The sequence below is a fragment of the Balaenoptera acutorostrata genome, chromosome 16, assembly GCF_949987535.1.
Source record: "Balaenoptera acutorostrata chromosome 16, mBalAcu1.1, whole genome shotgun sequence".
NCBI classification, from domain to species: domain Eukaryota; kingdom Metazoa; phylum Chordata; class Mammalia; order Artiodactyla; family Balaenopteridae; genus Balaenoptera; species Balaenoptera acutorostrata.
In genome coordinates this window covers 66,360,440-66,387,073 of record NC_080079.1, presented here as the reverse complement: position 1 = coordinate 66,387,073, position 26,634 = coordinate 66,360,440, and the positions used below count along the sequence as shown (strand labels likewise).

The 26,634-nt window shown below is 38.9% G+C and overlaps 1 non-coding gene across 1 annotated transcript; it reads left to right on the top strand.

Moving 5' to 3' along the window:
• Window positions 1-16,595: 16,595 nt before the first annotated feature.
• LOC114236077 (U6 spliceosomal RNA) lies at window positions 16,596-16,702 on the top strand. The gene has a single exon (XR_003622113.2). It is a non-coding gene; the product is annotated as a U6 spliceosomal RNA (small nuclear RNA).
• Window positions 16,703-26,634: the final 9,932 nt, after the last annotated feature.

Below are 26,634 nucleotides of genomic sequence, written 5' to 3'. Positions count from 1 at the left end.
CAAATTTTGTTTTGGAAATTTCACAACCCTTGAGGTATTTGGAGGCCCATTTGGGCATCACAAAATCCTGACCAGAATAACTAACAAATGGCCTTAAAAGGATATGAAGTTACAGCTATGAAAAACAGTGGTGATTCCTCAAAAAATTAAACATAGAATTACCATATGATCCAGCAATTCCACTTCTGGTACACCCAAAAGAATTGAAAAAAGGAACTCAAACAGATATTTGTACACCCATGATCATAGCATCACTATTCACGATAGCCAAGATGTAGAAGCAACCCAAGTGTCCATTAACAGAAGAATAAACAAAATGTGGTATATACATACAGTGGGATATTATTCAGCCTTAAAAGGGAAGGAAATTCTGACACATGCTACATGGATGAACCTTGAAGACATTATGCTAAGTGAAATAAGCCAATCGCAAAAGACAAATTCTGTATGGTTTCACTTATATGAGATACCTAGAGTAGTCAAATTCATAGAGACAGAAAGAAAAATAGAGGTTACCAGGAGGCTGGGGGGAGGGACAAATGGGGAGTTACTGTTTAATGGGGGTGGAGTTTCAGTTTGGGAAGATGAAAAAAGTTCTGGAGTTGGATGGTGGTGATGGTTGCACAACAGTGTGAATGTTCTTAATGCCACTGAACTGTACGCTTAAAATGATTAAAATGGTAAATTTTATGTTATATATATTTTACCACAATCAAAAAGAAAAGTTATATCCCTCGAACACTAGACAACCTTGCCCAGAAAAAAAAGTTTGCTGCATTACTCTCTATCCTGAGAACAGGCAGGACAATGCTTTGATGTTGTTCTAAAGAACAAAAAGAAAAGATGATTAAGAAAGGAATTTTGGTAAAGCAGCCACTCATGTTTTATTAAATGCAATGGAAGGCTCTTTTCCTAGACCAATATTGTTCTCACTTTCTGCATATTAAAGTTAGTAAAGAGTCCTAGACACATTCAACATCTGCTGGCAGCAGGGGACTTCCCTGGTGGTTCAGTGGCTAAGTCTCCGCACTCCCAATGCAGGGGGGGCCTGCGTCTGATCCCAGGTCAGGGAGCTATATCCCACATGCCTCAACTAAAGATCCCGTGTGCCAAAACGATGATCACACGTGCTGCAACTAAGAACTGGCACAGACAAGTAAATAAATGAATATTTAAAAGAAAAATCTGCTGGCAGCAGAAGAAATTGGTACATCCTTTCTGAAATGGAAATTGGCATTTCAAAAGTCAGAATTTTACATAATGTTGTCTAGGCAATTCCATACCCAGGAATTTATGCAAAGATTATAATCAAGAATGTGTACAAAGATACAGCTGGTTATCTTCACCAAAACACAGTTACAATAATGAAAATTTTTTAGGAAAATTAAATGTCCAACAGTCATTTAAATAATGATCTGCATACAGTAGTATACCATGTACTCATTTAAAATGATATAGAAAAATATTTAATGCCTGGGAAATGTTCACACATTGTCAGGTGAAAAAAAAGGTTACAAACAATATGCATTATTGTAAACATTCACTGAGCACTGAGACTTATGCACATTATTGGGTATAAGTTATATCTCAATTTAAAAAGGAAAAAAATATAAAAGTTAAGTTTTAGAAGTATGGTATGATTCCTGTTTTATAAATATACAGATCTTCCTCGACCTCTTACCATGGGGTTACAACACGATAAACCCATCCTAAGTCAAAAATGCTTTTAATCCACCTAAATTACTGAACACCATAACTTAGCCTAGCCTACCTTAAATGTGCTCAAAACAATTACATTAGCCTACAGTTGGAAAAAATCACCTAACAGAAGCCTATTTTATAATAAAGTGTTGAATATTTCATGTAACTTATTGAATACTTATTGAGTATCATACCACATGGCGCTAGCCTGGGAAAAGATCCAAATTCAAAGTTCAAAGTATGGTTTCTACTGTACGCATATCTCTTTTACACCATTGTAAAGCTGAAAAATCCTAAACTGAACCATTGTAAGTCAGGGACCATCTGTATATGGTACGTATATTTATAAAATATGCAAAAGCATATACACCAAAATAGACCAATTGTCACTAGGTAACAGGGTCACAGGTGATTTATATTTCATTCTTTTTACTCATCTACATTTGCTAGGATAAACATATAATATTCGAGTAATAAGAAAAAAGCAATAAAAAACAAGTCAGTTCATGTATACACTACCAAATGTAAAACAGATAGCTAGTGGGAAGCAGCCGCATAGCACAGGGAGATCAGCTCGATGCTTTGTGACCACCGAGAGGGGTGGGATAGGGAGGGTGGGAGGGAGACACAAGAGGGAGGGGATATGGGGATATATGTACACATATAGCTGATTCACTTTGTTGTACAGCAGAAACTAACAACACTGTAAAGCAATTATAATCCAATAAAGATGTAAAAAAAAAAGTCAGTAAAAACTGCAAAACACCAAACATCACATAGCTATTTACTGACTTAGTAGAGATGACAATTCAGAGGGCCCTATTCAAGAATTTGTTCTTCAGTTGGTTTGGTTTGGTTTGCTGCATGCTCTACTGCATGTAATAAGCCAATTTATTCACCCTTCAAAGCAGCTAACACTGTGCTGTGGGTTGAACAAAGAAGAACGAAATGAATCCTGCCATCGCAGAGCTTCCCCTCTCACAGGGGTCTTGGCCACTGGCAGGTCCAATTGTTGTCTCTTCTGAGTGATCCCTTGCTTACAGGAATCACAGTGCAATGGAAACAATGCTGAACCCTGCTCCTTATTCCTTGAATAGGACTATGCTTTAATCACCACACCTCACGTATCAGAAAATTAATTTCGTTGAGAACACAAGATTAACTCAAATTAAGCTTTAGCACATTACATAATCAAATGCTAAATTGTGTGGTTTGGAGGGAAAATGTAAAAGAAATTCATAGACGCATTCACAAATTACACGGAAAAAAGGAAGAAGGGGCAAAATGCAAAAGCTGTCGAAGAGAGATGAAAACGTCCATAGCATGTTCGGGGAAAGGTGAGGAAAACAACTTTACAGCAGAATGTGTTGAAGAGAAAAGCCTTTAAGACTAGTGTTGAAGATGAGACCTGGACCAGAATGTGGAGAGCCTTGATGATCAGGCCAAGAAAACTGAGCCAGTGCGGAGGTAACAGGGAACTGCTGTAGTTTCTCAAGCATGCGACATGTTAAAAGTGAAGTTTTATGAAGATTAAATCTGGCGGCTGTGTGCATTTGAAGCAAGGAAACACTGGAAAACAATGACAAATGTGGTTTAACCCTGAATTTGAATTTAAATTTTATTTTAAATTTTATTTTTTTAATGGGCACTACATGCACATAGAACAAAAATTTTTTTCTTCTCTCTCTCTCTCTCTCTCTATATATATATATATCTTTCTCTCTCTCTCTCTCTCTCTCTCTCTCTCTCTCTCTCTCTATCTCTGTCTCTATCCACACACAAATCCTATTGGTTCTATTTCTCTGGAGAACCCTGACTAATACACCTGCAATTCTTTTTTTTTTTTTTTTATGTCTCATGACGTATTGTTCGTTTTTTTTATTTTTAATTTTTTATCAGAGTAATTTGATTACAATATTGCTTGTTCTAGGAGTATACAATCTGATTCATTTGTACATATACATATCTATTCATTTACGGATCCTCTTCCCATGTAGGTTATTACACAGTGTTGAGTAGACTTCCCATGTTATACGGTCCCTCTTTTTTTTTCTTTTTTTTTTTAATTTTTGAATTTTATTTTATTTATTTTTTTATACAGCAGGTTCTTATTAGTCATCAATTTTATACACATCAGTGTATACATGTCAATCCCGAACGCCCAATTCATCACACCACCACACCCACCACCCCACTGCTTTCCCCCCTTGGTGTCCATACGTTTGTTCTCTACATCTGTGTCTCAATTTCTGCCCTGCAAGCCGGTTCATCTGTACCATTTTTCTAGGTTCCACATATATGCGTTAATATACGATATTTGTTTTTCTCTTTCTTACTTACTTCACTCTGTATGACAGTCTCTAGATCCATTCACGTCTCAACAATAGACCCAATTTCGTTCCTTTCTATGGCTGAGTAATATTCCATTGTATGTATGTACCACTTCTTCTTTATCCATTCGTCTGTCAATGGGCATTTAGGTTGCTTCCATGACCTGGCTATTGTAAATAGTGCTGCAATGAACATTGGGGTGCATGTGTCTTTTTGAATTACGGTTTTCTCTGGGTATATGCCCAGTAGTGGGATTGCTGGGTCATATGGTAATTCTATTTTTAGTTTTTTAAGGAACCTCCATACTGTTCTCCATAGTGACTGTATCAATTTACATTCCCACCAACAGTGCAAGAGGGTTCCCTTTTCTCCACACCGTCTCCAGCATTTGTTGTTTGTAGATTTTCTGATGATGCCCATTCTAACTGCAGTGAGGTGATACCTCATTGTAGTTTTGATTTGCATTTCTCTAATAATTAGTGATGTTGAGCAGCTTTCCATGTGCTTCTTGGCCATCTGTATGTCTTCTCTGGAGAAATGTCTGTTTAGGTCTTCCGCCCATTCTTGGATTGGGTTGTTTGTTTTTTTAATATTGAGCTGCATGAGCTGTTTATATATTTTGGAGATTAATCCTTTGTCCGTTGATTCGTTTGCAAATATTTTCTCCCATTCTGAGGGTTGTCTTTTCATCTTGTTTATGGTTTCCTTTGCTGTGCAAAAGCTTTGAAGTTTCATTAGGTCCCATTTGTTTATTTTTGTTTTTATTTCCATTACTCTAGGAGGTGGATCAAAAAAGATCTTGCTGTGATTTATGTCAAAGAGTGTTCTTCCTATGTTTTTCTCTAAGAGTTTTATAGTGTCCAGTCTTACATTTAGGTCTCTAATCCATTTTGAGTTTATTTTTGTGTATGGTGTTAGGGAGTGTTCTAATTTCATTCTTTTACATGTAACTGTCCAGTTTTCCCAGCACCACTTATTGAAGAGACTGTCTTTTCTCCATTGTATATCCCTGCCTCCTTTGTCATAGATTAGTTGACCATAGGTGTGTGGGTTAATCTCTGGGCTTTCTATCTTGTTCCGTTGATCTATGTTTCTGTTTTTGTGCCAGTACCATATTGTCTTGATTACTATAGCTTTATAGTACAGTCTGAAGTCAGGGAGTCTGATTCATCCAGCTCCTTTTTTTCCCCTCAAGACTGCTTTGGCTATTCGGGGTCTTTTGTGTCTCCATACAAATTTTAAGATTTTTTTGTTCTAGTTCCGTAAAAAATGCCATTGGTAATTTGATAGGGATTGCATTGAATCGGTAGATTGCTTTGTGTAGTAGAGTCATTTTCACAATATTGATTCTTCCCATCCAAGAACATGGTGTATCTCTCCATCTGTTGGCATCATCTTAAATTTCTTTCATCAGTGTCTTATAGTTTTCTGCATATAGGTCTTTTGTCTCCCTATGTAGGTTTATTCCTAGGTATTTTATTCTTTTTGTTGCAGTGGTAAATGGGAGTGTTTCCTTAATTTCTCTTTCAGATTTTTCATCATTAGTGTATAGGAATGCAAGAGATTTCTGTACATTAATTTTGTATCCTGCAACTTTACCAAATTCATTGATTAGCTCTAGTAGTTTTCTAGTGGCATCTTTATGATTCTCTATGTATAGTATCATGTCATCTGCAAACAGTGACAGTTTTACTTCTTCTTTTCCAATTTGTATTCCTTTTATTTCTTTTTCTTCTCTGATTGCCGTGGCTAGGACTTCCAAAACTATGTTGAATAATAGTGGTGAGAGTGGACATCCTTGCCTTGTTCCTGATCTTAGAGGAAATGCTTTCAGTTTTTCACTGTTGAGAATGATGTTTGCTGTGGGTTTGTCATATATGGCCTTTATTATGTTGAGGTAGGTTCCCTCTATGCCCACTTTCTGGAGAGTTTTTATCATAAATGGGTGTTGAATTTTGTCAAAAGCTTTTTCTTCATCTACTGAGATGATCATATGGTTTTTATTCTTCAATTTGTTAATATGATGTATCACATTGATTGATTTGCATATATTGAAGAATCCTTGCATCCGTGGGATAAATCCCACTTGATCATGGTGTATGATCCTTTTAATGTGTTGTTGAATTCTGTTTGCTAGTATTTTGTTGAGGATTTTTGCATATATATTCATCAGTGATATTGGTCTGTAATTTTCTTTTTTTGTAGTATCTTTGTCTGGTTTTGGTATCAGGGTGATGGTGGCCTCATAGAATGAGTTTGGGAGTGTTCCTTCCTCTGCAATTTTTTGGAAGAGTTTGAGAAGGATGGGTGTTAGCTCTTCTCTAAATGTTTGATAGAATTCACCTGTGAAGCCATCTGGTCCTGGACTTTTGTTTGTTGGAAGATTTTTAATCACAGTTTCAATTTCATTCCTTGTGATTGGTCTGTTCATATTTTCTATTTCTTCCTGGTTCAGTCTTGGAAGGTTATACCTTTCTAAGAATTTGTCCATGTCTTCCAGGTTGTCCATTTTATTGGCACAGAGTTGCTTGTAGTAGTCTCTTAGGATGATTTGTATTTCTGCGGTGTGTGTTGTAACTTCTCCTTTTTCATTTCTAATTTTATTGCTTTGAGTCCTCTCCCTCTTTTTCTTGATGAGTCTGGCTAATGGTTTATCAATTTTGTTTACCTTCTCAAAGAACCAGCTTTTAGTTTTATGGATCTTTGCTATTGTTTTCTTTGTTTCTATTTCATTTATTTCCACTCTGATCTTTATGATTTCTTTCCTTCCGCTAACTGTGGGTTTTGTTTGTTCTTCTTTCTCTAGTTCCTTTAGGTGTAAGGTTAGATTGTTTATTTGAGATTTTTCTTGTTTCTTGAGGTAGGCTTGTATAACTATAAGCTTCCCTCTTAGAACTGCTTTTGCTGCATCCCATAGGTTTTGGATCATCGTGTTTTCATTGTCATTTGTCTCTAGGTATTTTTTGATTTCCTCTTTGATTTCTTCAGCGATCTCTTGGTTATTTAGTAACGTATTGTTTAGCCTCCACGTGTTTGTGTTTTTTACGTTTTTTTCCCTGTAATTGATTTCTAATCTCATAGCGTTGTGGTCAGAAAAGATGCTTGATATGATTTCAAATTTCTTAAATTTACTGAGGCTTGATTTGTGCCCCAAGATGTGATCTATCCTGGAGAATGTTCTGTGTGCACTTGAGAAGAAAGTGTAATCTGCTGTTTTTGGATGGAATGTCCTATAAATATCAATTAAATCTATATGGTCTATTGCATCATTTAAAGCTTCTGTTTCCTTATTTATTTTCATTTTGGATGATCTGTCCATTGGTGTAAGTGAGGTGTTAAAGTCCCCCACTATTATTGTGTTACTGTCGATTTCCTCTTTTATAGCTGTTAGCAGTTGTCTTATGTATTGAGGTGCTCCTATGTTGGGTGCATATATATTTATAATTGTTGTATCTTCTTCTTGGATTGATCCCTTGATCATTATGTAATGTCCTTCCTTGTCTCTTGTAACATTCTTTATTTTAAAGTCTATTTTATCTGATATGAGTATAGCTACTCCAGCTTTCTTTTGATTTCCATTTGCATGGAATATCTTTTTCCATCCCCTCACTTTCAGTCTGTATGTGTCCCTAGGTCTGAAGTGGGTCTCTTGTAGACAGCATATATATGGGTCTTGTTTTTGTATCCATTCAGCAAGCCTGTGTCTTTTGGTTGGAGCATTTAATCCATTCATGCTTAAGGTAATTATCGATATGTATGTTCCTATGACCATTTTCTTAATTGTTTTGGGTTTGTTTTTGTAGGTCCTTTTCTTCTCTTGTGTTTCCCACTTAGAGAAGTTCCTTTAGCATTTGTTGTAGAGCTGGTTTGGTGGTGCTGAATTCTCTTAGCTTTTGCTTGTCTGTAAAGCTTTTGATTTCTCCATCGAATCTAAATGAGATCCTTGCCGGGAAGAGTAATCTTGGTTGTAGGTTCTTCCCTTTCATCACTTTAAGTATATCATGCCACTCCCTTCTGGCTTGTGGAGTTTCTGCTGAGAAATCAGCTATTAACCTTATGGGAGTTCCCTTGTATGTTATTTGTCATTTTTCCTTTGCTGCTTTCAATAATTTTTCTTTGTCTTCAATTTTTGCCAATTTGATTACTATGTGTCTCGGCATGTTTCTCCTTGGGTTTATCCTATATGGGCCTCTCTGCGCTTCCTGGACTTGGGTGGCTATTTCCTTTCCCATGTTAGGGAAGTTTTCGACTATAATCTCTTCAAAGATTTTCTCGGGTCCTTTCTCTCTCTCTTCTCCTTCTGGGACCCCTATAATGTGAATGTTGTTGCGTTTAATGTTGTCCCAGAGGTCTCTTAGGCTGTGTTCATTTCTTTTCATTCTTTTTTCTTTATTCTGTTCCACAGCAGTGAATTCCATCATTCTGTCTTGCAGGTCACTTATCCGTTCTTCTGCCTCAGTTATTCTGCTATTGATTCCTTCTAGTGTAGTTTTCATTTCAGTTATTGTATTGTTCATCTCTGTTTGCTTGTTCTTTAATTCTTCTAGGTCTTTTTTAAACATTTCTTGCATCTTCTCGATCTTTACCTCCATTCTTTTTCCGAGGTCCTGGATCATCTTCACTGTCATTATTCTGAATTCTTTTTCTGGAAGGTTGCCTATCTCTACTTCATTTAGTTGTGTTTCTGAGGTTTTATCTTGTTCCTTCATCTGGTACATAGCCCTCTGCTGTTTCATCTTGTCTATCTTTCTGTGAATGTGGTTTTGTTCCGCAGGCTGCAGAACTGTAGTCAGAACAAAATTTTAAAGGTACAAAACGGTAGGCATGAAAGGTAAGTGTCCCTCCACCCTTGGTCTTCCAACCACCAGTTTTCTTCCCGAGGTAACTGAGGTAACCACTGCTAACAGAGTTTCATTTTTGCATTCATTGCATTTACAAATATATTTACATATATATATATATATATATATATATACATATATATATATATATATATATATATATATATATATATATATATATATATCTCAGTTCCTTAGTGTCAGACACTTCCAATCTTCAGCTCTTACAAAGAATACTGCACTGAATACTCTTGTTCTTATGGTCTTTCACTCATGTTGGCACATGTTTTAGAAAAGAAACTTAACATGTGTAAATCAGTAGGCATTTACTGAGAGCCTATTGGATATATACTCACAAAGTACCTGTAGTTTTTGCTTCTTTAAAAAAATTAAGAATTCTGATAATTTCTTTTGCTCCCCCTACATCCTGTAACTGAGTTTTACCAAAATTATTATTCCATGTAGGCATAATCTATGTGACAGAATAAAATCAACTAAAGGTTTCGTTCCTTTCCTCAAAAACCTGGAATTAGGCAATTCTAGTAACAGACTACACCTGCATCATAATGTATTATCTATCATATTATTTACTAAACTGTGGCCTACATTTCTGACACCTTGGCTCTGAATGGCTCCTCCCTCCTTAGTGCCCCCAACTCACAGCACCCCTTGGGATACAGGTAAAGATTAAAGAGAAAGAGCTCACAATTCAATAAGCACCCAGTTGAAGGTGTCCTTTATATTGTGATGTTACAGGTTTACACAGCATTACTGGTTATTTTCCTCATTTTGATATCTCCATATTTATTTTCACTGTCAGAATTCAGCAAAAATCTCCTTCTCAACTTGTTTTAAGCCTTTGAGGTTTTGTTATTTTTTAATAATAGTACTGACTGGCTTACTTACAAGATCACATCCCCAAAATAAAAATATCGATTGTAACAACTTTGCATGGTAACGGATGGTAACTGGACTTATTGTGGTGATTATTTTAAAATGTATAAAAATATCGAGGGACTTCTCTGGTGGTGCAGTAGGTAAGACCCCGTTCTCCCAATGCAGGGAGCCTGGGTTTGATCCCTGGTCAGGGAACTAGATCCCACACACATGCCGCAACTAACAGTTTGCCTGCCACACTAAGGAGCCCCCGAGCCGCAACTAATGAGCACACGTGCTGCAACTAAGACTCGGCACAACCAAATAAAAATAAATAAATAAATATTAAAAAATAAAATAGTAGCACCTGGCATTTAAATATATGTATATGTATAGCGAATCATGGGATTTCCCTGGTGGTCTAGTGGTTAGGAGTCGGTGCTTTCACTGCCTTGGCCTAGGTTCAATCCCTGGTTGGGGAACTGAGATGCTGCAAGCCACGCGGTGCGGAAAAAAAAAAAAAAAATTGAATCACTATGTTGTACACTTAAAACTAATGTATTATTGTATGTCACATATAACTTAATTATATATATTTAAATATATATTTATATAAATATTTACATAAAATGTTGAGTTTGATAAGCCCTTGATGAAAATGCTTACAGTGTGATTTTATAATCAGAGAAAAAGAAAATCTTTTTTTTTTTTTAGATTGATTGATTGATTGATTGATTGATTGCTATGTTGGGTCTTCATTTCTGTGCTAGGGCTTTCTCTAGCTGCGGCAAGCGGGGGCCACTCTTCATCGTGATGCGCGGGCCTCTCACTATTGTGGCCTCTCTTGTTGCGGAGCACAGGCTCCAGACGCGCAGGCTCAGTAGTTGTGGCTCACGGGCCTTGCTGCTCCGTGGCATGTGGGATCTTCCCAGACCAGGGCTTGAACCCGTGTCCCCTGCATTAGCAGGCAGATTCTCAACCACTGCACCACCAGGGACGCCCGAAAAAGAAAATCTTAAAAGGAAGTGCCCAACCAAACATCCTCATGTTTTTCTTATTATAAAAACTAACATAAACTTCACATTCCTGTTTTCAAATTAATTTTTATTTACATCAGTGTTGTACATCCTCATGAGTTTTGGCTTTTTTTTTTTTATGTTTATATTTATTTTTGGCTGTGTTGGGTCTTCGTTTCTGTGCGAGGGCTTTCTCTAGTTGCGGCAAGCGGGGGCCACTTCATCGCGGTGCGCGGGCCTCTCACTGTCAGGCCTCTCTTGTTGCAGAGCACAGGCTCCAGACGCGCAGGCTCAGTAGTTGTGGCTCATGGGGCCTAGTTGCTCTGTGGCATGTGGGATCTTCCCAGACCAGGGCTTGAACCCGCGTCCCCTGCATTAGCAGGCAGATTCTCAACCACTGCGCCACCAGGGAAGCCCGAGTTTTGGCTTTTTTAAAAGGACATAGTATTCCAAGTTTTTAACAAAAAAGTGGAAGACTTGACTCATACCTCCCTCTGCCTAGAGGTCAATATGGTAAAACATTTAGCTATTTCTTCTTGTATTTTTCACCATTTTTCTAAATGATGTTTCTACTTCAGAACTTCTTTTAAGTTTAATGTATTGCACCGCTGTATCCGCACTAAAGCCTTTATCAAACAATAACAAAATGGCAAGAATACATCATCCAGGCCTGAATAAAAGCCAAGTCTAAGTTTCACCAATGAGACAATGCAAAAACAAAAAATGAGTTTAGGGCCATATTTGTATATATTACATATGAATATAGTATATATATTATATGTAAAATAGTCAAATGCCTACATGTAATACTTAAATTTCATTATTTAGTTATATATAAAATGATCAAATGACATGTAATATTCAACTTTTTAAATTTACTTCAACAACACATATTTAAAATACTATATTATGAAAAACCGTATTAATTTAAGAATAGTGCTATTCTTCCATTGTATGAGAAACTTTGTAAGGTTACAAGTATGAGGCATCTACATTTTTTTCTAAAGGATGATCTGGGGAAAAACTTTGCTTTATATTTGAACATACATAATACTTCCTCAATTTGGGAATTCTTCAATCATTTTAATTTTTTAAATCATTTTCACAATTTATTCTCTTTTTTAAGTTGTATATATATTTTTTAAACAGATTATTTTTAAAATTTATTTATTTATTATTATTTTTTTGGCTGTGTTGGGTCTTCGTTTCCGTGCGAGGGCCTTCTCTAGTTGTGGCAAGCGGGGGCCACTCTTCATCGCGGTGCGCAGGCCTCTCACTATCGTGGCCTCTCCTGTTGCAGAGCACAGGCTCCAGACGCGCAGGCTCAGTAATTGTGGCTCACGGGCCCAGCCGCTCCGCGGCATATGGGATCTTCCCAGACCAGGGCCCGAACCCATGTCCCCTGCATTGGCAGGCAGATTCTCAACCACTGCGCCACCAGGGAAGCCTAAGTTGTATACTGATTAGAAAAGTCTTCATTACTTATTTTAATAAATATTAGCAGCCTTTTGGGGGTATTATTTAATACAGGTAAGCATGTGTTTTGAGAAAAGTAGAGTGCACTTATTTATTTCTACTCTTTTCCCCAAAACTAACCTTTCAGCTTGCTGCAGGACTTCCCTGGTGGTGCAGTGGTTAAGAACCCGCCTGCCAATGCAGGGGACATGGGTTCAATCCCTGGTCCGGAAGATACCACATGCCTCAGAGCAACTAAGCCCATGCGCCATGACTACTGAGCCTGTGCTCTAGAGCCCACGAGCCACAACTACTGAAGCCCACATGCTGCAACTACTGAAGCCCACGCACCTAGAGCCCGTGCTCTGCAACAAGAGAAGCCCCCGCTTGCCACAACTAGAGAAAGCCCACGTGCAGAAACGAAGGCCCAATGCAGCCAAAAATAATTAATTAATTAATTAATTTAAAAAATTTAAACTTGTTGCAGCATCTTATGATAGGGTGTATTTTTAATGTTCACTGGGTTTTTCCCTCTAAAGATAAAGGTAATAAAAATCATGTTGGGACCACTGGCTAGTATTTTGAAGAAATGATAAATGATAAAGCTAGAGCCATTCCTCCTTATATCAAAATAAATTACAGATAACCAAATAACCCAGAAGCCATAGGAAAAAAATTAATAAACATGACTATGCAAAAATTAAGCACTTGTGGGCCTCTCATCTTCTGAGATGGCCTACACTCTCTCTGTGGAGTGTTTCTCTCTAAATAAATCCACTTCTTACCTTAAAAGAAAAAAAAAAGGACTTCCCTGGTGATCCAGTGGTTAAGAATCCCCCTTCCAATGCAGAGAAAGCGGGTTCAATCCCTGGTTGGATTAATATCCCACATGCCAAGGGGCAACTAAGACCACACACTCTAGAGCCCATGCGCCACAACCAGAGAGACTGTGTTCCGCAACAAAAGATCCCGTGTGCCACAACTAAGACCTGACACAGCCAAATAAATAAATAAATATTTTAAAAATAATAATAATAAAGAAAGGATTTTCTCTAAAAAAAATTAAGCACATGTGTGTGGCATAAAAATACAAAAGCAAAATCAGGAGATAAATAATGTACAAGGAAAAAAATTTCACAATTCCCATAACAGACAAAAGGCTGACTTCCCCAGTTAAAAAAAAGTGTAAACAAATCAGTAAGAAAAAGATTAACAGGACTTCCCTGGTGGCACAGTGGTTAAGAATCCACCTGCCAATGCAGGGGCACGGGTTCGAGCCCTGGTCTGGGAAGATCCCACATACCGCAGAGCAACTAAGTCTGTGCGCCACAACTACTGAGCCTGCTCTCTAGAGCCCGCGTACCACAACTACTGAAGCCTGTGCACCTAGAGCTCGTGCTCCACAACAAGAGAAGCCACCACAATGAGAAGCCGCGCACCGCAGCTAAGAGTAGCCCCCGCTCGCCACAACTAGGGAAAGCCCACGTGCAGCAACGAAGACCCAATGCAGCCAAAAATAAATAAATAAATTTATTTTTAAAAAAAAATTAACAACCCAACAGAAAATTGGGTCAAGAATATGACTACTTTCAGAAACATAAATAGCCAATAAACATATAACTATAAGTGCAACCTCAATCATAATTATGAAACTGCTAATCACTCAAAGGAAGATAAATTGTTCACCTCTCAGAGAAGCAAAATGTCTAAAGTTTGATAATACCCGGTGCTAGAGCAGAAGTGAGAAAGTAAACACCTTCATACATTGTTGGATATGAGTGTAAATTGGTACAATTTAGCAATTTGGTGGTATTTATCAACTTTTATAAAACTTATATCTTGTTGACTGGATAATTTTTCTCTACAAATTTACCCTGTGATGTACACCAAAATATGTTCAAGGAGGTCATTGCAAAATTCTTTGCAACAGAAAAAAATTGGAAACAACCAAAATGTCCCTCAATGGGATGGAGAAGAAGAGATCAGTGGATGAATAAAGTACGGTATTTGTGTTATGAACTACTACTATAAAGCCATTAACAAAAGAGTAAGATAACTCTTTTTGTGTGGTATGGAGAGATCTGTATGATGGATTATCACATGAAGAAGGAAGATTGAGAAGAGTATGATAGCATTATCTCTTCTGTGCACTTTTTCATAATTCATATATTTATTGAAAAAAAAAATCCCTGTAAAAGCGGACCCCTGCATTTCAAAACCGTTCTGTTCAAGGGTCAACTGTGTGTACATTTGCACCTGATTTTTTTCTTTAAAAATCATATATGTGGATTCCTTTTCAGAGAGGGAGCTGGGCAGGTACAGAAGAAAGGCTTTTAGCTTCAGCTTACATCTTTCTGAACAGTTTGTACGAAGTCAATACAGTCATCTCACCACTTTTGTTTTCTTCTTTATGCTTTTTTGGTATGCTTTTTAAAAGAGCAAATATAATTTAACTTACAAATGCTGGTTTAAAAAAAACCCTTTAAAAATACATAGTACAAAATATATCATAGAAATTACATAGAACTTTTTAACATCGCTGAAGTTCTTTGCACCTCAAGACGCGCAGCGTCAGAGGCCCAACCTCAGGACCAGAAAAACCGCCCAGTCTCCTCGGCCCCGGGCCTACAACTCCCACAAGGCATCGCGAAAACTGCGTGTAAAGGAGCGACAGGAGACAGCCCAGTTACTTCCGGTCTCCAGGAAACGTCCCTCCGGAAGTGCTTTTTTTTTTTTTAACGTCAGAGGTCGTAGGCTTTAAGTGGGAAGAAAAAAGCTAACTGCTCAAAAGTAAAGGAGAAAGGCCGGAAGGTAAGAGTTTACAAGGCCCAGAAGCTCCGAACGAGGACAGAAATTAGGCAGCCCATAGGTGAGCTCTGCGCGGCCAGCTACCAGAGTCGTTCTCAGATGTGCAGTTCTCCTCCTTCTTCTCCTTTTTCCTTCCAGTCTCACGCTAAGTTCTGTTGTGCAGGGCAAAATCGGCACCTTTCCCTTGCGGTTCTTCGGAACCCGAGCTTCCAAGGCGCTAAACCCCAGGTTCCAGAAAGTGCCTGCAACCATTCGTTCTGATTTCCCTGCTCCCGGCTCAGGCTGGGGTTTTGGACACCAGCTGAGCTCGCTGATAAAAAGGCCTAGTTTCCGATTTAGCTCCTACCTCCCAACGTCTTTTTCTCAGAATCTGCTGCTCTGTTCCAACATAAGATCCAGTGGAAAGAAAACGGAACCTGCCAGGACCTTAGCCTCCCTATGTTTTAGTCCTTCCATTTTATTAGGCTGCCTGATAAAATCCCTCCCTGACTGCCAGAGCAAAACAGCATTCTGAGACAGGAACAAGATATATTTAAAATTAAAAAAAAAAAAAGAGTGTTTCTGCTAAGTCAGGCATATAATCTGTAAATGATTCGTTAAAGGCTGTTGAAACATTGCTTTGAGGTTTTAATCAAGTGCAAAGTGCAATGACAAATGATAGTAATTCACTTGTTAATGTGTGCGAATATCGATAGTGGGGGACGGGAGTAAATGGGAACTCTGCTTAGTTTGGCTGTGAACCTAAAACTGCTCTGAAAAATTCTTTATTTTTTAAAAATAACGGTAATAACAGGAAGTATAATCACCATTATTGAGCTCCTACTATGTTCCATTGGTAAAGCTAGCATTTGAACCGTGCTGTGTCTGACTCCAAAGCTCATAGTGAATAAAATGCATAAAAACATTGCATCAGATTATCTGGCCAGAATTTAGGCATTTCAGAAAATGCACTTGACAAGGCTGTTAGGAGACCTGATTTCTCGTATCAGCTCTCTACTGGCTCCTTGTTGACCCACGCTTCCTTGATTTGAGAAGGAGGATGTCAGATCAGAGCAATGATTCTCAAACTTAAAAGTGCACACGAATCACCTGGTGATTTGGTGAAGATAAAACATCTGCTTCAGGATGTCTAGGTGAGGTCTGAGATTCTGCATTTCTGACAAGCCCCCAGGTGAAGTCCCTGTTAATCCAGGGGCCACACTTGGAATAGCAGAGGACAGGATGATCTCTGAGGTCCTTTCAAGTTCTAACACTCTCACAGTGGATCGTTCTTTCCCCCTCTAACCTTAGCACCTTTGCTCTTAAGGAAGTATTGAAGGATCTGTCAAAAAAGAGAGTGACAGAAGTAAAGATTCCTAACTGAAGCCAAAATATGAAAATAAAAAATAACTTTATAATGTCTCTGGAAAGATACCCAGGAAACCCATAAGAGTAGCTGCCTTCAGGGAGGCAGACTTGATGGCTCAGGTACAGGAATGGCAGGTAAACTTTACTGTGTACTTTTATACCTTTCTCACTTTTACTATGTGTGTGTGTGTTCTCTCTTTTTAAAAAATAATTCATTTTTGTGCTTGCTTCGGCAGCACATATACTAAAATTGGAACGATACAGAGAAGATTACCATGGCCCCTACGCAAGGATAACACGCAAATTCATGAAACGTTCCATATTTTTAGTCATGTACCACAATGTTCATTGCAGCTCTATTTACAATAGCCAGGACATGGAAGCAACCTACATGTCCATGGACAGATGAATGGATAAAGAAGATGTGGCACATGTATACAATGGAATATTACTCAGCCATAAAAAGGAACGAAATTTAGTTATTTGTAGTGAGGTGGATGGACCTAGAGTCTGTCATACAGAGTGAAGTAAGTCAGAAAGAGTAAAACAAATACCTTATGCTAACACATATATATGGAATCTAAAAAAAAGGTCATGAAGAACCTGGGGCAAGATGGGAATAAAGACGCAGACCTAGAGAATGGACTTGAGGACACTGGGAGGGGGAAGAGTAAGCTGGGACAGAGTGAGAGAGTGGTAGTGTATATATGGACATATATACACTACCAAATGTAAAATAGATAGCTAGTGGGAAGCAGCCGCATAGCACAGGGAGATCAGCTCGGTGCTTTGTGACCAGCTAGAGGGGTGGGCTAGGGAGGGTGGGAGGGAGGGAAACGCAAGAAGGAAGAGATATGGGGATATATGTATATGTATAAGTGATTCACTTTGTTATCAAGCAGAAACTAACACACCATTGTAAAGCAATTATACTCCAATAAAAACGTTAAAAAAATTTCATTTTTAATTATCATAGAAAAGTGGTTAATATGCCACTTGTTAGTGAGGCAGAAGTCACTGAGTTATTAGTTTGGACCTACTATTACTGTAACAGATTTCTTTTAAACAGAAATTCCTTGAACGGTCACTTGATTATGTTTGGGAAACAAGCACTTGAATATCTCCCTGACATTTCAGCTTTTTTCCCCTCTTCTCAAATAGAATTGCAGTGGAGTATATTGGTAATATAGTAGTCAAATCAGATATGATGGTAGTTTTAGGAAAATAGTGACTTAAGTGCATGAAACTGGGCCAAATAACTCATGAGATAACTTCTGGCAGTAAGATCTGAGATTATCTGGTCCTATGAGTTCTGATTCCCAGAACCTAGACCAGTGATCCTCTAGTCTGGCTACACATTAAAATCACTTGGTGGGGGCTTCCCTGGTGGCGCAGTGGTTGAGAATCTGCCTGCTAATGCAGGGGACACGGGTTCGAGCCCTGGTCTGGGAAGATCCCACATGCCGCGGAGCGACTTGGCCCGTGAGCCACAACTGCTGAGCCTGCGCGTCTGGAGCCTGTGCCCCGCAACGGGAGGGGCCGCGATAGTGAAAGGCCCGCGCACCGCGATGAAGAGCGGTCCCCGCACCGCGATGAAGAGTGGCCCCCACTTGCCGCAACTAGAGAAAGCCCTCGCACGAACCGAAGACCCAACACAGTCAAAAAGATAAATAAATAAATAAATAAAGTAACTATAAAATCACTTGGTGGGGAATTCCCTGGCGGTCCAGTGGTTAGGACTCTGGGCTTCCACTGCAAGGGGTCCGGGTTTGATCCCACAAGCCGGTGGCCTGGCCAAAAAAAATCACCTGGTGAATATACGTATATACACACACACATATACATACACATATATGTATATACATATATACACACATACCAGTGCCAGGACCCTTCTGTAGATCAATTAAAATGGAGTTTCTAGGGGCGGGGCATGGATTTTTTTTTTTTTTAAGCTATGGCCAGTGATTATAATGTGCATCAAGGTATGACCTAGACCATAAGGATATTAATCTGATACTCAGAAAATATGAATGGAATAAAAACAAGAAACTTGGCCTTCCCTGGTGGCACAGTGGTTAAGAATCCGCCTGCCAATGCAGGGGACACGAGTTCAAGCCCTGGTCCGGAAAGATCCCACATGCCACGGAGCAACCAAGCCCGTGCGCCACAACTCCTGAGCCTGTGCTCTAGAGCCCGCATGCCACAACTACTGAAGCCCGCGCACCTAGAGCCCGTGCTCCGCAACAAGAGAAGCCACCACAATGAGAAGACCGCACACTGCAACGAAGAGTAGCCCCCTCTCACTGCAACTAGAGAAAGCCCGCGTGCAGCAACAAAGACCCAATGCAGCCAGAAAAATAATAACGATAATAATAAAATAAAATAAATATATTTTAAAAAACAAACTTTTAATGAATACTTTCTGTGTCCTGGGCCCCATTGTTCTCTTTAGTAAATTCAGAGAATCCATTTGATTCAGTGATAAATTCACAGATACTGTGTGATTCTGTAAAAGCCCCCACTTGCCAGGTAAATGTTTGCCAAAAGGAATTGAAATCTAAATATAGAATAATACTCATGAGCAGCTTCACGGCTGAGCAAAAATCTCTGAGTACTTGGTTCGTGCCTAGCACTGTGAGAGATGTAAATGAAATCTGTTTTAGCAGTTCCTCACAAGGAACTTGCATTGCAATTAAAGAGACAAGATTGAACTTGTGACCCACTGATCAAATCAGTCCTACCAAACCATGTTCCTAAAATGTGAAATCATTGCCAACATTTTTTTAAACATCTTTATTGGAGTATAATTGCTTTACATTGTTGTGTTAGTTGCTGGTATAACAAAGTGAATCAGCTCTACGTATACATATATCCCCATATCCCCTCTCTCTTGCATCTCCCTCCCACTCTCCCTATCCCACCCCTCTAGGTGGTCACAAAGCACTGAGCTGATCTTCCTGTGCAACATTTTTAAATTGGGAGATTTTGCATAAAATTCCAGGCTTCTACCTTCTCTTGAAAAATTGAAAGATCTGATGATTTGGGATTCACTTACCATTCCCAACAGCAGCATTTGTCTGGAGCTGAGCTGGGAACACTCCCTTTAGATGGGGCCCATGCTGTTGAGTTTGTCACAGTCTCCTAACTCTTGCTCTCTGATACTGAGGCCAAGTGTCAGTTGCCAGGCATTATCACAAATCTTTGTAAGAGGAAAGTGAAATATTTTTGATCCCTACTTTATCAAATGTAGAACAAAAAATAGAGCACAAAAGCCCCATGTTTCAAGAAAAACAAGGGAGGACATATCCCTTTGAGAAAATAAAGACAGTTATGGGGCTTCCTTGGTGGCGCAGTGGTTAAGAATCTGCCTGCCAATGCAGGGGACAAGGGTTCGAGCCCTGGTCTGGGAAGATCCCACGTGCTGCGGAGCAACTAAGCCCATGTGCCACAACTACTGAGCCCATGTGCCACAACTACTGAAGCCTGCACACCTAGAATCTGTGCTCTTCAACAAGAGAAGCCACTGCAATGAGAAGCCCGCGCACCGCAACGAAGAGTAGCCCCTGCTCACCGCAACTAGAGAAAGCCTGCACGCAGCAACGAAGACCCAATGCAGCTAAAAATTAAATAAATAAAAATCAATTTATATATATATATGTATATATATATATATATATATATATATATATATGTAAGACTATTATGTCAGGTTCTCTGTACTCACATCCTAGTGCCTATATACATCTGAATTTATGCCCTGTGATCTACACTGATTATATAGTCAATATCTATCCAAATAAAAAACTATATTCAGTTATCGATTGCTGGCTAAATGCCTATGGTCTAGAGTCAGACAGGGATTCAACTGCAAGCTACCACTTAGCAGCACTGATCCTACTTTATGCCCCAATGCCTCAGGTCTACCTTCTCCATCTGTATGAGGTGGGTAATAACAGGACCACCTCACAGGATTGATTTGAGGATTGAACAAGGTAACATTAATTAACATGGTGTCTGGTACCCAGTGACAGCTCCCTAAACGTCAGCTATTTTTATCCTGGTCAGGAAATGCCAAGGGATGAGTTAAGGAGGGGGCAAAGCAAGTTGTCGGGGGAAGCTATGTAGAAGGGGTGAGCTGACCAAGAGGGGTGGAAGATGTAGCTCGTCCAGGTGGAGAGAAGACAGGGCATTATAGGCCTGAGGAAAGGCTCAGAAGAGATGGTGTAACCAGGGCCTGGATGTTTAAGCCACACAGTTGTAAGACTACTGCACTGGAGCGTTTTCCTCATGTTTTGATTTTAAAATCTGGAGACTTTGCTGGCCCTTGCTTTATGGTATACAGTAGGTGACTAACAATCACTGTAGCGATTTTTGGATTTTTCCCACTCACCATGTGGCAAGGATTACACGATTTCAAGAATTCAGACTTCTGAGTATTTCAGAGTTCATTAACGATACTTTAGCTCTCACCATGGGATGCTTGTGCTTAGACACTGTCACCAGCACTGCCCCACAGCCGCCACTAGAGGGACTAGGACCAAAGGAATCAAGCTTCTAGGTACAAAATTCACTTTCCTAGATTCCTACTTCAACACTCTATTAACATTTTTTTCCTTTGAAGCATATTTCTTTTATGCACTTTAAAATACTTTTAAAAATCCAAATCCTGCTGGAATAAAGGAAATTAGAGTCCTACTAACCATTATCCCCACAAAATAGCCACTTAATAACGTTAATAAGATTTTATGTGTCCTTCCGGATATTTTCAATTTATATACAAACATACGTATTATTCTTTTATTTAAACCCGTGATTTGTCCCCTGACTACCACTCTGACTTCATCTCCTACCACTCTCTGCCTGCTCTACAGACTATATTCTAGATCTTCAAACTTGCCAACTTGTTCCATTCTCAAGACCTTTGCACTCACTACATTATCTTCCTGGACCACTCTCTTCTCCCAGGTTATCCTCACTCAGGGGTTAGTTCATAGATTATTTCCTCAGAGAGATCTTTGTGACACCCATCAAGTAACTATTCCCCAACCCAAGTCACTCCCCATCATCATGTTTTATTTTCTTCTATCACTGTTTGAAATTACCTTGTTTATTTATGTGCTTGCCTACCTACTCATTACTAAAATGTAATCTCCATGATAGCAGGAACCTTGGCTGCCTTATTTTCTTCCATATCACTAGTATCTAGAGCATAAATTAAGGACCTAAAAGTATTTGTTAATTGAATAAGTACATGAAAGAGTGCTGTACTTACTATTCTGTAACTTTTTTATTTCACTTAAAGTATCTTGAGATGATAAGGTTTATAGAGAGTTCAGAACAAATGGAAGCATGTCCCCAAAAATGAAATAGATGGGAAAAATGAAAACTAGAAAATAGAGAGGGGATGTAAAAAAAAAAAAAAGTATCTTGTATAAGTTGTATTTTGCTTACTGTAGATAAGCTTTATTCTTTTATTTCAGTCATATTCTTAATTTTTTAATTTAATTTATTCTGCTTAGATATTCAAAAGCCTCAAAAAACAATGTAAGAGGTATTCAGTGAAAAGTCTGACATCCATTTCTGCCTAATATCTACTTAGTTCCTACTCAATCAGGTAACCATTTATATTATATTAGTTTTTGTGTATCCTTCTTTATGCAAACACACACATACATATATTTTTTTATTCTTATTTTCTTCCCTTTTTTGCACAAAACAGTAGCATATTATATATATACTGTTCTGCACCTTCATTCTTTTAACAGCTGCACGGTATTCATAATTTATATGGATCTATCATTTATTTTGCTCAATTCTCTATTGATTGACTTTTGGTTGTTTTCAATTTTTGTTACTGTAATCAATGTTTTGGTAGTCATTTTTGTGCTTGATAACTGTACAGTGGCATAAATTCCTGGGAGTGGAATGACTAAATCAATAGGTGTGTGTGTGTGTGTGTGTGTGTGTGTGTATATATATATATATATATATATATATATATATATATACATACACCTACTGATATAGGTTCATATATATATAGAATCATGAAACGTCTTACCAGATTTCCCTCCAAGAAGGCTGCCTCAATTTCTACTCCGACCAGCAGTGTACAAGAGCACCAACTTCCCCACACCCTCGCCGAGTCCTAAATATTATAGGCTTCAAAATGTTTGCCAATCTGATGGATGAAAAATGGTTGTTGTTCTTATTTTCATTTCTCTAAGTATGCATGAAGTTGAATACCTTTTCATATTTTTAAAATAGGTTTATCGATGTAAGTTCACATAACCGTGTAATTCACCCACTTAAAGTATACAGTTGAATGGTTTTTAGTATATTCACAACCATCAACACAGTTGCACAGAGGTGCAACCATCACCGCAGTTAATTTTATTTTTTTATTAATTTTTATTGGAGTATAGTTGATTTACAATGTTGTGTTAGTTTCTGCTGTACAGCAAAGTGAATCAGTTATACATACACATATATCTTCTCTTTTAGATTCTATTCCCATATAGGTCATTACAGAGTACTGAATAGAGTTCCCTGTGCTATACAGTAGGTTCATATTAGTTATCCATTTTATATATAGTACTGTGTATGTGGCAATCCCAACCTCCTAATTTATCCCTACGCCCCCACACAGTCAATTTTAGAATGTTTGCGTCACCTCAAAAAGAAGCCCATATCCTTTAGATGTCAGTCCCCATCCCTCCATTACCCCCAGATCTAAGAAACCACAAATCTACTTTCTCTATAGATTTGCATTTTCTGGACATTGCATATAAATGGAATCATATAATAAGTAGGTTTTTGTGAGAGACTTCTTTCACTTAGTATTAACGATTTTAAGATTCATCCATGTTGTATCGTGCTTTGGTACTTCATTCCCTTTTATGGCCAAATAATATTCCATGGTATGAATAAACATTTTTAAATCCATTTGTCAGTTGATGGACATTTGTGTTGTTTCCACCATATATATATATATTTAACAGCATAGAATTTTAGAGTGGGCAAGGGCCCTAGAATTGTGACAATAAGACTACACTTAACAAATAGTCTCCTTAATTACTATAATTGAGAGTCAGTTCTGGTGGGTAAAACATTAGCCTAGGAAGCACAACACTAAAAATATCAGCCTTACCACAGGAGGGTTCTCTGTATAATTTTAATGTTTTTCTTCTTTGAGCCTTAGTTTCTGTATTAGTCAGCTCAGGCTGCCTTAACAAAAACCATACACTGGGTGGCTTAAACAACAGGAATTTATTTCTCACAGTTCTAGAGGCTGGGAAGTCTAAGATCAAGGTGCCAGCCAATTTGGTTCCCTGGTAAGAGACTTCTCTCTTGCAGACGACCACCTTCTCACTGTCCTCACATGGCAGAAAGTGGGAGCACTGGTCTCTCTTCCTCTAATAAGTCTTCCCATAAGGACATTAATCCCATCATGGAGACAACACCCTCATGACCTCATCTAAACCTAATTACCCGCTAAAGGCCCCACCTCCAAATACCATCACATTGAGTGTTAGGGTTTCATTGTATGATTTTGGGGGGACACAAACATTCAGTCCATAACAGTTTCCCAAATGTAAATTGACGTCTACTTACACTTCTACTAAGGAAGAATGAAATAGCATCAAGCTCTTTTAATTTCTTAGAGAAATGCTTACCACTACTGTGCTCTTTAAGAAAAAAAAGGAAGGAGAAGAAACTAATAAATATGATATCTTCTACATAGTTCCTGTGGAATATATACCTCAAATATCAATTATTCCCTGATAGTATGTCTACCGTTAAGGTTTTTTTTTAAATATATTTATTTATTTGTTTGTTTTTGGCTGCGTTGGGTCTTCGTTTCTTCGCGCAGGCTTTCTCTAGTTGTGGCGAGCGGGGGCTACTCTTCGTTGTGGTGTGCGGGCTTCTCATTGCAGTGGCTTCTCTTTGCTGCAGAGCATGGGCTCTAGGTGCGCAGGCTTCAGTAGTTGTGGCACGTGGGCTTCAGTAGTTGTGGCACGTGGGCTTCAGTAGTTGTGGCTCGTGGGCTCTAGAGTGCAGGCTCAGTAGTTGTGGCTCGAAGGCTCTAGAGTGCAGGCTCAGTAGTTGCGGCGCACAGGCTTAGTTGCTCCACAGCATGTGGGATCTTCCCGGACCAGGGCTTGAACCCATGTCCCCTGCATTGGCAGGCAGATTCTTAACCACTGTGCCACCAGGGAAGTCCTATACCATTAAGTTTTTATCACAGACTAAAGCAAGCAGTCTGACTTATAAATAGATAATTTTCTAAGTAAGGTAATTTAAATGCAATAAGCTTTTACCTGGAAGATAGTCTATGAAGTATCACAAAATGAGGAACCACAGGCCATGCCTACTAGATTCATAGAATCGTATTATAGTGTTTCTCAACTCATACTTTGGATAATACAGGGTTGAGACTGTGTCATACAATGCAAGACATTTAACATTCCTGGTGCTCTGAACTAATAACTGCCGATAGTGGTCTCCGAGTATTGTGGAACTGTGGAAAATACCCCCATATATTTCCACGTGCTCCGTGGAGGAGAGGCAGTACTGATGAAATGTTCTAGTCCAGATCCTGCATTTTATAAATGAGGAGGTGGGTTACAGGTCCAGAGAAGTCAGCCAACTAGGTGATCTGACTCCTTCCCGAGTGTTCTTTCCATTGTTGTATATAATACACATTCCTCACTCTCACTATTCACGATTAAAGAGGAGCAGCTCTCCTTCGGAATCCCACTCTTACCTGCCCACATCTTTCTTGCCTTTCTTCCCCATCTCTTTTTTTTTTTTTTATCATTTTGCAACTCAGTAGGTTCAAGAGTAAAATTAAACCATTTTATTCATTTATTTTATCAAATATTTATTGAACACTTAATATGTTTCAGGCTCTGGGCTATGAGCTGGAAATACAGTGGTGAACAAAGTAGACATGGCCCCTACCCTTGTGGGTAAAGTGAAGGAGATAGACAGTTTTAAAGTAGAATAAATACATGTAACTAAGATCCAGCATACCATGCGGCGCAGGCAAAAGTTTTTAAAACAAATATGTGTAAATATATAATTACTAACTGTGACAGTGACAGAAATGTAAACCTAAGGAGAACCTAATTTAGAATTGGGGCACCAGGGAATGCCTCTGAGAGGAGGTAATATTTAAGACAACGCCTGAAAGTGAGTAGGAGTTAACAGGGGAATACAGCTGAGCCAAGTCCCCAGGTAGGAAGGAGCTAGGAAGGGTAACCAGGGTCGCTAGATCACCATCATAGTAAGCACGGGAGAGAGTTGGGAGGCAGTGCTGGAGGATTAAGAGGGATACAGGCCCTTTCTGGACACAAGGAGAAATCTGGATTTTATTCCAAGAGTAATAGGGAGCCATTAAAGGTTTTCAACAGAGGATTTACATGATCCAATTTGTGTTTTTAAAAAGATCACCGTGAAGAGTACATGATGTGTAATTCCATTCCAATTAAGTTCAAGAACAGGCAAAACTGATCTAGGCAGGTGGAAATTGGAAGAGTGGTTGCTATGGGGAGAGGGGTAAAGGGCATAAAGAAATTTCCTGGGGTGATGGAAATTTTCCACATCTTGGAGTGGTGGTTACACAGGTGTTGTATTCATTTACCAAAACTCATCAAAATGTAAGTTAATATTCGTGCATATCTGTATATACATTTTAACTTCATTGAAAAATAATGATCGAGGGACTTCCCTGGTGGCGCAGTGGTTAAGAATCCGCCTGCCAATGCAGGGGACATGGGTTCGATCCTTGGTCCGGGAAGATCCCACATGCCGTGGAGTAGCTAAGCCTGTGCGCCACAACTACTGAGCCTGCGCTCTAGAGCCTTCGAGCCACAACTACTGAGCCCACGTGCCACAACTATTGAAGCCCGTGCTCCTAGAGCCTGTGCTCCGCAACAAGAGAAGCCACCGCAATGAGAAGCCCACACACCGCAACAAAGAGTAGCCTCCACTTGTAGCAACTAGAGAAAGCCCGCACACAGCAACGAAGACCCAATGCAGCCATAAATAAATAAATTTATAAATTTATTTTTTTAAAAAAGAAAGAAAAACAATGATCTGGAATTCCCTGGCAGTCCAGTGGTTAGGACTAGGCACTTTAACTGCCGGGGCCAGGTTCACTCCCTGGTCAGGGAACTAAGATCCTGCAAGCCTGTGGGGTGCAGCCAAAAAAAAAAAAAAAAAAGGAAAGAAAGAAAGAAAAAGGATGATCA